Source organism: Balaenoptera physalus, assembly GCF_965194825.1.
Source record: "Balaenoptera physalus genome assembly, chromosome: 9".
NCBI lineage: Eukaryota > Metazoa > Chordata > Mammalia > Artiodactyla > Balaenopteridae > Balaenoptera > Balaenoptera physalus.
The window spans coordinates 57,009,466-57,022,736 of record NC_138888.1 but is presented as its reverse complement, the minus strand read 5'-3'; the positions used below and the strand labels follow the sequence as shown (position 1 = coordinate 57,022,736).

Below are 13,271 nucleotides of genomic sequence, written 5' to 3'. Positions count from 1 at the left end.
GGAAAAGGCACTAAGGAACTATTCTGGGTAAATATGTACCCATGTGTACATATTTAAATGTGCATATGTAAATATTCATTGAGTTGTATACTGAAATTAATACATTTAACCCAGTTTATTGCATGCTTGTTATATTTCATAGAATGTTTTAAAAAGAATACATCACAAGAACATCATGTTCATTAAATTAGATTGTATGTGTAACTAACTTTAATACTCCTGTTTCTCACTCCTTTGTATTTTACAAACAAGGACACTAAATCTCAGGTTAAGTAGTCAAGAAGGCATGAAATGAAAGATCTTAGAATTAAGATAATGACAATGAGACTAGAAGTAAAAGAAGATTTGACAGAACATAGTGACTGGTTATGTGGTCAGAATAAAAAAATTACCCACACAATGTTTTATGTAGATAATGGAGACAAAAGTGATATTAATCAAAAGCAGGATATACATACAGAAGTGGGAAGCTGGAGAATTTATAAATTTGTGTTAAGGCTTGTAGCATTTGTAGTAGTAATAAACTATTCAATGAGATGTCAAGTGCACAACAGAAACTAAAGGCTGTGAAACAGTAGTCATGTCATAACTAAAGTGGCTACTTTGGGAGTTAACTGCATATTTGACTATGTGGATGTCATATATTTTACCTTAAATATTTAAATTTTGAAATTTTAAAAAAGTTCAGGTAAACCTAGAAAATGTGAAATACTAGATTTATCTTGAACTTTTTAGGAAAGGTTTGATAGAGGAAGTGAGAGTCTTAAAACATTAGATATAAAAATACATTTGAAAACAGCTTGATAACTAGGTTTAATTTTTATAATTATTATATATTAATTTCTACAAAATGCATTTAAAATATAAATTTGGCTTACACATTATCTCTTCTTTAATATCTGTTTTTGGTGAATGTATTAGTTTCCTACTGCTGTTTGTAACAAGTTATCATAAACTTAGCTACACAAATTTATTAGCTTTATTATTCCATAGGTCAGAAATCTTAATGGGTCTGTCTCACTGAACTAAAAATCAAGGTGCCAGCAGGACTGCATTCCTTTCTGGAAGATCTAGGGGAGAATCCAGTTCCTTTTCTTTTCCAGGTTTTAGAGGGTGCCCACATTCCTTTGGTTCCTGATCCCTTTTCAATTTCAAAGTCAGGAAAATCTGGTGGAGTCTTTCTGACAAAGCATCACTCAAACACGGAAACTTCTGCCTCCCTGTTTCACATTGAAGACCCTTCTAATCACATTGGACCCACTGTGATAATCTCTCCATGTTAAGGTCAGTTGATTAGCACCCTTAATTCCAACTGCTACCTTAATCTTCCTTTGCCATGCAAGGTAACATATTCACAGATTCCAGGGATTAGGATGTGGACATCTTTTAGGGGCCAATAATCTGTCTACCATTCTGCGTACATGAGGTTTCTCCTTGAAATTTTAGTCTAGAATATCAAAGACGTAGCATGTCATAATTCATACACAAAATTTAATTTCACGTTGTCAACTCTAGGTGCTGTCTGTGGCTTAGGTAATATGTTGGTCATGCTTGTGGAAGGCAAACTGCACTATAAAATTTTAATATGTACCACTCTGACTTTTTAACATGAAATATTTAAACAAATTGAGTAAAAGAATAAAAGATCTTAATATATCTAGCTAGAAATGGTAATTTTGACCTTTATATTTCTTCTTCTGTGTTTACCACTTGTTCATTTAGATTTATCTCTATTTTTCCAATCTCCCTTGTTTCCATAAAACAGTTCACAAATATTGCTAATAATAAAAAAGATGCTATGGGTGTCATAAGAATATAATAATTATGTCAAAGGCCTTAGATTTCTTTATAAGGACCAAAATATATTTGTTTATATAAAACTGTATTAATAATGTTTTTAATACTAGATAATTTCATTCAGGTGTCTTTAAGAAAAATATATGTTTCCTGAAGTTCCCTTAAAAGTATTCATTTCTTGAAAACCAGACACTTGCCACTCTGAGCTTTATTTCCAATTTTAGTTAATTGTTACTCAGTTCCAACTTGAAATTGATGAGAGCTTCTCAATAAAAAGCAGTATTGAAGATAAGACAGAAGACAGTTAAATGGGAGAATTCTAAAGTATAGAAAACTCCATAACAAAGAAATACTTTGTCTACATAATTACCCTGGAACTATTATTACCTGAAGAAGTGCTAACTAACATTAGCGTAGGCAACAGTGAATAGTAGCATGTGGACCTAACTCACAGAACCGGGTACGGTTATATTTGAAAATGATAAGTAAATTCTCCAATTTGCTGAGTAACACCTCAGTTTCTGGGGAAAATAATTTCATAATTATACATAATTTTTAGCCAGTGTACACTGGTGAGTATATATATGTATGTTAAAGTTGAGGGAACAATTGTGTCAAAAACACTGTAATTATAGTGGGAAAAATTTCACTGCTTGATTTCTTTTTTTTAATATGGTTCTTTCCTTTTAAGGTGTAAATAAATAACTCAAGGAAATGAAATAAAACCTTAAGTTTTCTACTTTTCAAGTTTTAATATGTCCTATTATTTTAATATTTCCCTATTAACTTACTATCAGCACATGATTTGCAATGTCTTTCTTCTTGTTAGTTTACATGTTTTACTTGGGAGTGGATAAAATGGATTTTCCTACACAGCAGAAGACAAAGAATCTGTTTAGGGATACCTGCATATCTCTTCTGCTCTTTTCCCTCCTCTTTCCCATGCCCAGAGAAGAATATGTGCCCTTGCTGGCCCAAGTGTAGAGGGTTTGAAGGAAGAACTACTATAATATTTGACAGTTCAAATCTCCCTTAATGATATAGATTGTCATCACAGTAGGAAGTAAAACAGTAAACAATGAGGAAATATGTAAACTCAGATTAGAGGTTAGCAATTCAAAACCTTAAGAAGATATTTTGTATATTACATGGAGCACTAAAGATGGCATAATATAGGTAGAATGTAATATTGTTATGGTCATATGATCATCTTAGCTGATGCAACAGGGTACCAAAATAAACGAAAAGAATAAAGAATCTGGTTTATTCATAGAGAGTATGACTGTGCCTTTAGAAAATCTTAACTAACTAACTAACTAAATAAATAAACAACCAGAAATAACAAGGGAATTTAACAAGGCTGCAAAATACCAGGTTATTACACAAAACATATTATTCCTGAATACTAGTAATAAAAATATTGGCAAATGAAATGTCAAACATACCTTTAGCAATACCCTAAACATGAAATATTTAGGGTTAAATTTAATAAAATATGTGTGAGATTTGTACACTGAAATCTATATAGTATTCCTGAATTATGTGTTTAAGAGTCTAGATAATTACAGAAAAAGAGATACCACATTCATGAATTAGAAGACTCTGTAATTTTAAGATGCCAGTTCTCCCCAAATGAATCTACAGATTCCACATAACACCAATAAAAATTCCAACAGGTTTCTCTCTCTTTTTTTATTTTTTTAAGAAATTGATCTTCTTACTCTAAAATTCATATAGAAAGGCAAAGAACCAAGAATGAGCCAAAAACTATTTTTTACAAAGTAACATATTTTGAGGATTCATAATGATTTATTTGAAGACATGCTATAGAAAGATCCAGCTATCAAGGCAGTGTGGTATTGACATAAGGGGAATCATGTATATGTACGGAATAGATCAGAACATATAGAAATGTGAGAGTGGACTTCTCTAGCTGATTCTGCATCTTAAGAGAAACCATTTAGTCTTTCACCATTAAGCATGTTGGTAGGTTTTATATAGTAATCTTTAATGAGATTAAAGTTCGCTTATATTCCTAGTTTGTTAAAATTTTATTATGAATGAGTATTAAATTAGTCAAAAAAATTTTTATCTATTTATATGGGCATCTAATTTTTCTTTTATTTTTTTAATATGGTGAATTACATTTTTTTTTTAAAAGTTAACCCAAACTTGCTTTCCTTAAATAAACCCACTTGGTTGTGACATACTGTCCATTTACATATGGTTGCATTTGATTTGCTAATATTTTGCTTTTGATTTTTTTGTTGAGGTTTATGAAAGTTACATTCCATAGCTTTCTTTTCTTGTGAACTTTTGTCTGGTCAGAGTGATACTGGCCTCATAATATGAGATGGGAAGTGATCCACCTTTCTCTAATTTCTGACAGAGTTGTGTAGATAATTTTACACATTTATTTTTTCTTATATATTTTTCTTAAATACATTTATTTTTGATGAAATTTTTATCAGGGAATCCATCTGTGCCTGAAATTTCCTCTGTGGAAAGTTTTTAAATTATAAATTTATTTTATTTAATAGATATAAGACGACTCAGATTTCTATCCCTTACTTTTGTTTGGTAGTATGTACATATCAAGTAATTTATTTCATCTTTGCCAGAGGTCAAAAATTTTTTTCTCTAAGTGTCGAGATATAAATATTTTAGGCTTTGTGGGCCAAGACTCAACATCAAGGTAATTAAGTAGATACTTCCAAACAAGAAAGAAATTTAAAATATGATAACAGATTATAATTTTTTGTAATATACATCTACTATACTTTGTAACACAAGTTGACTGACAAGAAGAATTAAAGTCTTTCCTGGGGGATTACATTTTACTTAATTGGAGTGAAACACTATAGGGTTATAACTGTTTTACAGCAATTTGTAGTGTGCAGAAGAGCAGTGATGATGAGAGCATATCTCTTAAAGTATCTCATTCTTATGGCTCTTTCAATTCCTTATTTTAATATTTTATTCTCCCTACCTTTCATCAAACAGTAATAATGTTCCCAAGGGATCACATATCTGATAATTTTTTTCAGAGAAGACCTTTCTGTGATCTACCATTGTTTATTCATCATCACAGTTCCCCCAATTTTTATTGTTTTTGCATTTTAATGGTGAAACCATCCTGTTATACTAGCCTCTGCTGAGTTCTTCATGCACTCATTCATGAGCTCCTCTGAGGAAATGAGCTATGATTTGAAGGAAGAGTAGGAATCAAGATGAAGGTAGCATATGCAGATGAATATTTCAGGATGATTGAAAAATATTTGCACGGTTCCTGGAAAAATACTTATCTTGGTAGCTTGGTTAAAAGTGAAAGAATGTTAACATGATTGAAACATAGGGGCTAAGGGTGGGCATCAGCAAGATACAGACAATATCACCCAGGGAAATAGTATAGAGTCAAGAAAGGAAAAATATACTGTTATACAGAGAAACAAGTACTGAGGGTGTAGTAAGAGAAAAAGAATCTTATTTAAAAAATTAAGAAGTAGCTGGAGAAATGGCCTGAAATTCAGGGTTTTGTAACTGGAGTAAACTGAAGTGAAAATATCAAGGCAATTAAAACTATCAAAAAATAGAATGTAGTCTGATGACAAAATATAAAAGCACCAATTAACACCAATTGCATTAACCATAAGTAGGGAAGTATTTCAATGAGAAAGTGGTTGGTTAAGGAAAGGAAGAAAGAGAGTGAAGTATCTGAGGACTTCATTAGGAGTGTGGAAGTAGAAAAGTCAAGGAAAGATCATTTCTGAAGGGGAGCAGAGAGATAGGCTGGCACTTACAGTATGGTACAGGGTAGAGGAAGAATCTGTTTTTTCACAAAATTTGCAAGAAAGTTTGTGTTTAAATGTAGACCAGTAAAAGTGAGAGGTTGAAAAATGAGAGCTTTGGCATAATTTGTCAGATTTTTGGAGTGAAGTTGAGGCTGACATAGATGGTAGCCTTGATCTCAAGCACAAGTGGAGGGAGATACATTTCATCTATTAGATATGAAATAAAGATGGGTGGACAGGTGGATTGAAGGATGGCAATAAGTTTCCAAAAGAGTACAGAGGAATGAATGATGACGTGCTTGATAGAAGCTATCTTCTCTGTCAGGAAGGGGCCGTCTATCAAGAGTGAGTAGAAAAGTAGTGGATAAAGGGATTTGGGTAAGTGAACACGTTTTGAAAAAGCCGTGAAGGATCATGGAAAATGGACTTATTGGAAAAACAGAACGATTGTCTGGTAGCTCTAAAGGGCCGTGAAGATGGGAGACTAGGAATTTTGGGTGCTAATAATACATTATATATTCAATGATATTTTTTCTCTGGTCAAGTTCAGCTTGGTAAAGGGGTGAAAATGGCATATATTTTGGTTACTCTGGACTTGCAATTTTATATATTGCAGTTGTGGGTATAGACAGGGCCTTGGTTGTGGAGAATAGCCTATATAGGAAAAGAAGAATATACGACAGGGTTTATAGACTGAGAGAAAGGAGAGGAGTTAGAACCTGGATGTTTGAAAAGATTAAAGAACAACCACAGAGTGAACAATTGGTAAGAATTAAATGAACAGTATTATTGTCAGATATTAATTTTGATTTTAAGATTTACAAATAAAAGATTCACTCAAAAATATTTATTGAACAACTCCTGTATAAGAGAAATTGTCCTTAGCATTGTGGAAATGAAGGTGGGACAAGATTTACTCTCTTACGAGGCTGAGATTCTAGCCAAGTGGATAACATCAAAATAAAAGAATAATGTGGTCTGATAGTCTGCATTGCAGAGGTGACTGAGGGTAGAAGAAAACACTTCCAACCTCCCTCAGCCACGGCAGTTGTTTAACAATGCAACACAGATAGCGTCAGACATTTCGGTGTGTGCTCTCCAATTGGGAGAGTCAATCATCAGCTTACAACACAGGAAGGTATTTCTATGCTGAACAGGATGAGAATTAATCCCTACCTTCACCACAGCATAGGCCAGACCCGGGATCCTGACCCTGGCTCAGAACTAAGATCAGAAAGCTGCAGGGTCACAAAGATACACAGAAAAGCCATTCTAAAGCTAACTGGTAGTCAGTGGACAGCTATTTCAAAGAAAGTGTTAGAAGCAGTCAATCTGCTTTCAATTTGATTGATTGAAACTCTATTTTTAGTGAATACTGAGGATGTCTATTAACAAAGACTGATAATATGGGTCTTATACATGGGAGGGATATCCTAATATAAAATTGCATGTGATAAAAATCATCAAAGAAAGGACATAAGACAAAGAACAAGACTTAGAAAAGATGTGAATATGATCAGAATAAAGACATTTTCCTTTGGTACACCATATTTAGGATTTTTGATAATTCCTTATTGAGAAGATAATTATAAATTATTATTAGAATGCAAAGGTTTTGGATTTGTTTGTGCTTATATTATGAATATTTTAATGTGTTTATAGTCTAAGTTCACTGTATGTGTTAATCATTCTCAACCACACTTTTTATTGACTTCATAGCATCTCTACATCTTCTCAATATTGTGATTTAATAAGTATCTAAAATTGTCGACCTACATGGCTTTTAGTGTCTAAAATGGGCATATCAGTAACTCTGTGAACTGTGTAACAAATTATTTCAAAACTTAGTGACAGGAAATAACCTTTCATTTTGCTGGTGTCTAGTGGCAAATGTCGAGAGAAAGAGCCAGTTCAAGCATGAGAGCCATTTCACCTTTATGACTTAGACTAGGAAGTATTATAATACAGAATCATTTTTATATATTCCTTGAGGCATAGAATTCTGCACCAGTTCGAAGGGAAAACAGATTTTGACACATTTCTGGAACATCATATAAAACTGCAATATTCCTGTGGCTGTTTTTGAAAAAGGTAATCTGTCCCGGTGGGTAATATTAAGCAGTATTCCTTAGAGTTGTTTTAAAAGAGGTTAATTTTTGAGAATTCCCTGGCAGTCCAGTGGTTAGGACTCTGTGCTTTCACTGCCAAGGACCCAGGTTCAATTCTTGGTCAGGGAACTAAGATCCCAGCGTGGCCAAAAAATAAAAATTAAAAAACAAACAAAAAAAAAGGTTAATTTTTTTAGGTTTTGTCACTGTTTACTTGTGCTTTGTACTGTAGAAGCACAGTGTGGAAATGCATTCATTCTGTCTATAATGGCACTGAATACTGCTTTATAGAGTAAGTAATAGTTGAGCGGTCTCTGTAAGGGCAACCTGGAGTTTATCAGGTAAAGTAAAATGAATTCATTCTATCACCTGTACATATGGGAGAGAGTAATGGTCTGTTCAGAGAAGGGTCACTGTCTATAGTAAAGAAAGAGGAGGTTGGAAAGGTCACATATTAGTCCATCCAAGCAGTATTTAAAAGAATAATCATGCATCATTAGTGATAAAACTAAGTTCAAAATGGATTAAAGACTTAAATTTAAGACCTGAAACCATAAAACTTCCAGAAGATAACATAGGCAGTATGCTCTTTGACATTGATCTTAGCAATATTTTTTGGATATATCTCCTCAGGGAAGGGAAACAAAAGAAGAAATAAACAAATGGAACTACATTGAACTAAAAAGCATTTGCACAGCAAAAGAAACTATCAACAAAACAAAAAGGCAACCTACTAAGTGGAAGAAGATATTTGTAAGTAAGATATCCAACAAGGATTTAATATCCAAAATATACAAAGAGCTCATACAACTCAACATCAAAAACAAACAAAAAAATTAAGAATGACTAGAGGACCTGAAAAGACATTTTGTCCAAAGAATCCATACACCTGGCCAACAGGCACATGAAAAGATGCTCAATATCACTAATCATCAGGAAAATGCTCCCTGATTTCAAACTATACTACAAAGTTACAGTAATCAAAGCAGTATGGTGGTACAGAAAAATAGACACATAGAGCAGTGGAACAGAATACAGAGTCAAGAAATAAAGTTACACTTAGAAGGTCAATTAATCTAGGACAAAGCAGGCAAGAATATACAATGAGGAAAAGACAGCTTCTTCAATAAATGGTGTTGGGGAAACTGGACAATTACATACAAAAGAATCAAACTGACTACTTTCTCATACCTTATAATTATTTTTAAATAGATTATTTATATTTAGTTTATTTTTCTTTTTGCTTTCTTTCTCAACTCTTATCTTTTGCTTACCTGGCATGATAGACATTTAATTACAATTCATACTTGAAAAGGAATGATAGTCTACGGACTTGTGATAATTCCTGAAGGCTGTGGCAAATGTGATAAATATTTTAAATAAAATTTAACTATTTGTCTGAATACAGTAAACCTTTTGGTGTGCCTTCAATTAAATATCCAGGATACAGTTTTTTTAAAAGACTAGAAGAGAGTACTAAACATTGGACTGTATCCACAGACTGTGCACCCTAGTGTAAAAACCTATGTTCTAGCTCCTATTTCGATCCTGACATGTGATCTCTGGCAGAGACTTCATTCTTAGATTTAGGTTATCCCACCTCTAAAGTGAGTAGCCTATTGCTAATACTGCATCATGTGTTACCAAAAATTATAATGGGTGTTAAATGAAATGACTTTGGAAAATGATTGATTAAACAAAGTTAAATATCTTTATATTTTAGCCTTTAAGATTCTAATATAATTATGAATCTAAAGTTAAAGGATACTATGTGGTATTTCCCAAATTATTTGACTATATAATAACATAAAAGTGTTTTCAAGAACACTGATTTTATATAGACTTAAGGAGAAAATCTATACTGTTTTATAATTCCAACAATAATTTTATTAGGAAAGAGTTTGGGTTAAAAACAATTTAAATAAAATTTAAACAAATATTTTTTTCTGTGATCTTTGGGAGTGATCTAAGTTTAAACTTTTTCCTGGTATTATTATATTTATGTGATATATGCTAAATAATTGAGAAAAAATATACAATGTCAAAATAAAGTAAAACTCACTCCTAAATGTAAGGCTAGACACTATAAAACTCTTAGAGGAAAGCATAGGCAGAACACTCTATGACATAAATCTCAGCAAGATCCTTTTTGACCCACCTCCTTGAGTAATGGAAATAAAAACAAAAATAAACAAATGGGACCTAATGAAACTTAAAAGCTTTTGCACAGTGAAGGAAACCATAAACAAGATGAAAAAACAACCCTCAGAATGGGAGAAAATATTTGCAAACAAAGCAACTGACAAAGGATTAGTCTCCAAAATATACAAGCAGCTCATGCAGCTCAATATCAAAAAAACAAACAACCCAATCCCAAAATGAGCAGAAGACCTAAATAGACATTTCTCCAAAGAAGATATACAGATTGCCAACAAACACATGAAAGAAAGCTCAACATCATTAATCATTAGAGAAATGCAAATCAAAACTACAATGAGGTATCACCTCACGCCGGTGAGAAAGGCCATCATCAAAAAATCTACAAACAATAAATGCTGGAGAGGGTGTGGAGAAAAGGGAACTCTCCTGCAGTGTTGGTGGGAATGTAAATTGATACAGCCACTATGGAGAACAGTATGGAGGTTTCTTCAAAAAATAAAAATAGAACTACCATATGACCCAGCAATCCCACTACTGGGCATATACCCTGAGAAAACCATAATTCAAAAGGACACATGCACCCCAATGTTCACTGCAGCACTATTTACAATAGCCAGGACATGGAAACAACCTAAATGTCCAACAATAGATGAATGGATAAAGAAGATGTGATACATATATACAATGGAATATTACTCAGCCATAAAAAGGAACAAAATTGGGTCATTTGTAGAGATGTGGATGGACCTAGAGTCTGTCATACAGAGTGAAGTAAGCCAGAAAGAGAAAAAAAGTATCATATATTAACGCATATATGTGGAATCTAGAAAAATGGTACAGATGAACCTATTTATAGGTCAGGAATAGAGATATAGACATAAAGAATGGACATGTAGACACGGGCGGGAAGGGGAGGGTGGGACAAATTGGGAGATTAGGTTTGACATAAATACACTACCATGTGTAAAATAGATAGCTAGTGGGAGCCTGCTGTATAGCACAGGGAGCTCAGATCGGTGCTCTGTGATGACCTAGATGGGTGGGATGGGGGGGGTGGGTGGGAGGGAGGTCCAAGAGGGAGGGGATATAGGTATAAATATAGCTGATTCACTTCATTGTACAGCAGAAACTAACACACCACTGTAAAGCAATTTTACTCCAAAAACAAAAAAATCACTAATCATTAGAGAAATGCAAATCAAAACCACAATGAGGTATCACCTCACACTGGTTAGAATGGCCATCATCAAAAAATCTACAAACAATAAATGCTAGAGAGGGAGGAGATATGGGGATATATGTATATGTATAGCTGATTCACTTTGTTATAAAGCAGAAACTAACACACCATTGTAAAGCAATTATACTCCAATAAAGATGTTAAAATAAATAAATAAATGCTGGAGAGGGTGTGGAGAAAAGGGAACCCTCCTGCGCTGTTTGTAGGAATGTAAATTGATACAGCCACTATGGAGAACGGTATGGAGGTTCCTTAAAAAACTAAAAGTAGAACTACCATATGACCCAGCAATCCCACTACTGGGCATATACCCTGAGAAAACCATAATTCAAAAAGAGTCATGTACCACAATGCTCATCGACGCACTATTTACAATAGCCAGAACATGGAAGCAACCTAAGTGTCCATTGACAGATGAATGGATAAAGATGTGGTACATATCTACAGTGGAATATTAGCCATAAAAAGGAACAAAACTGAGTTATTTGTACTGAGGTGGATGGACATAGAGTCTGTCATACAGAGTGAAGTAAGTGAGAAAGAGAAAAACAAATACCCTATGCTAGCACATCTATATGGAATCTAAAAAAATGGTACTGATGAACCTAGTGGCAGGGCAGGAATAAAGACGCAGACGTGAAGAACGGACTTGAGGACCCAGGGCTGGAAGGGTAAGCTGGGACGAAGTGAGAGAGTAGCATTTATATATATACACTACCAAATGTAAAATAGATAGCTTGTGGGCATCTGCTGCATAGCACAGAGAGATCAGCTTGGTGCTTTGTGACAACCTAAAGGGGTGGGATAGGGAGGGGGGGGAGGGAGACGCAAGAGGGAGGGGATATGGGGTTATATGTATACATATAGCTGATTCACTCTGTTGTACAGCAGAAACTAACACAACATTGTAAAGCAATTATACTCCAATAAAGATGTAAAAAAAAAATTTACAAAACACAGAAAAATATGGTTAACATTTTTCTCTACTCCAATATATTTTATGTTTATATCCAGTCTTTTAGAAAAGAGAGGTCCCATTGTAAACACATTTTATATCATGCTTTTTGTAAATATAATATCAATGGTATTTTTGTTTTTATAAAAAACATTATGTTAATTGTAGTATCTTATATTACAATTATTTAATAAACTATTATACTAATTTTTAAACTTATTTTATTAAGAGGAAAAATGAGATATATGGCAAACACTGAGTATTATTTAGGCAAGTATTAAAGTTTGTTATGCAGAGCTTAGAAGTGATCTAAGGAGTCTCTGCAAGTGATGGGAACTGGGGAGAGCTGAAGAGGTGAAGGCCTCTGATGCTGTCACCAGGTCATAGTAGAGCCCATCTATTTTATGTTGGGTTTCATATGACATTTTATTTGAATGAAGGATTCTAGAAAATAATTAGAAAAAATCAGTGATCTACATATGTTGGTTCACAATCAAAATTAACCATAATTTTATTATTTTACTGCTATTTAAAATCTTTTCTTTCATTATGTCCATAATTATATATTGATATAAATTATTTAGTCATACCCCTTATTTTTATATATAACAAATTTTAACTTCTATATTTTAAGCCTACTATGTGAACAAAAGCCTATTTTAATTATGCCGCTTTGTGAAACAGTACTTTTCAAGTAAAATATGATAAATATGTTTAAATATAATCATTGTAAAAGAACATTGGGTTGATCTTAACAAAGTCAACTGAAGTAAGAACTAAAGTCAAATTCTTAGCCACATAATAAAACTTAAGCTAAATAATCAGAGGAAACAGAAAGGGGTCAGCTTGTTCACTCCCATTATTGCTGTCATTCAGGAACACTGATTCTAAAAAACAAGTAGAAAAATAATATCACCAAAGGCTTCAGACAAGGAGCTGCCTTTGTTTACCAACCCTCTCTCTCAGATCCTAGAGCAGAGAATCGAACAAAGGGGCAAGGATGGAATGTGAGACAGTTCTCCACTACTCTGCTACACTCTTTTGGAGCCACTGCCCTATATTGTCTTGCAGGTAGGGAGAAGCTTTGTAAGTGGACATAAAAGCAACTGAAGTGCTCTGAACTAGACTGATGTCAATAAGTGAACTTGCTTCTCACTGGGAAACGAAGTTCACTTAACACAGCTGATAGCAATTATTAGAGAAAATGCAAAAACAATAGC

General features: G+C 33.4%; 1 long non-coding RNA gene across 1 annotated transcript in view; it reads right to left on the bottom strand.

The window, feature by feature from the left end:
• The window catches only part of LOC309667240, a 143,618-nt gene extending 131,892 nt beyond the window's left edge, over window positions 1–11,726 (bottom strand). The window contains exon 1 of the long non-coding RNA XR_014267652.1: window positions 11,335–11,726. This is a non-coding gene — a long non-coding RNA (uncharacterized lncRNA). The remainder of the gene's footprint in view (window positions 1–11,334) is intronic.
• Between the last annotated feature and the right edge of the window lie 1,545 nt (window positions 11,727–13,271).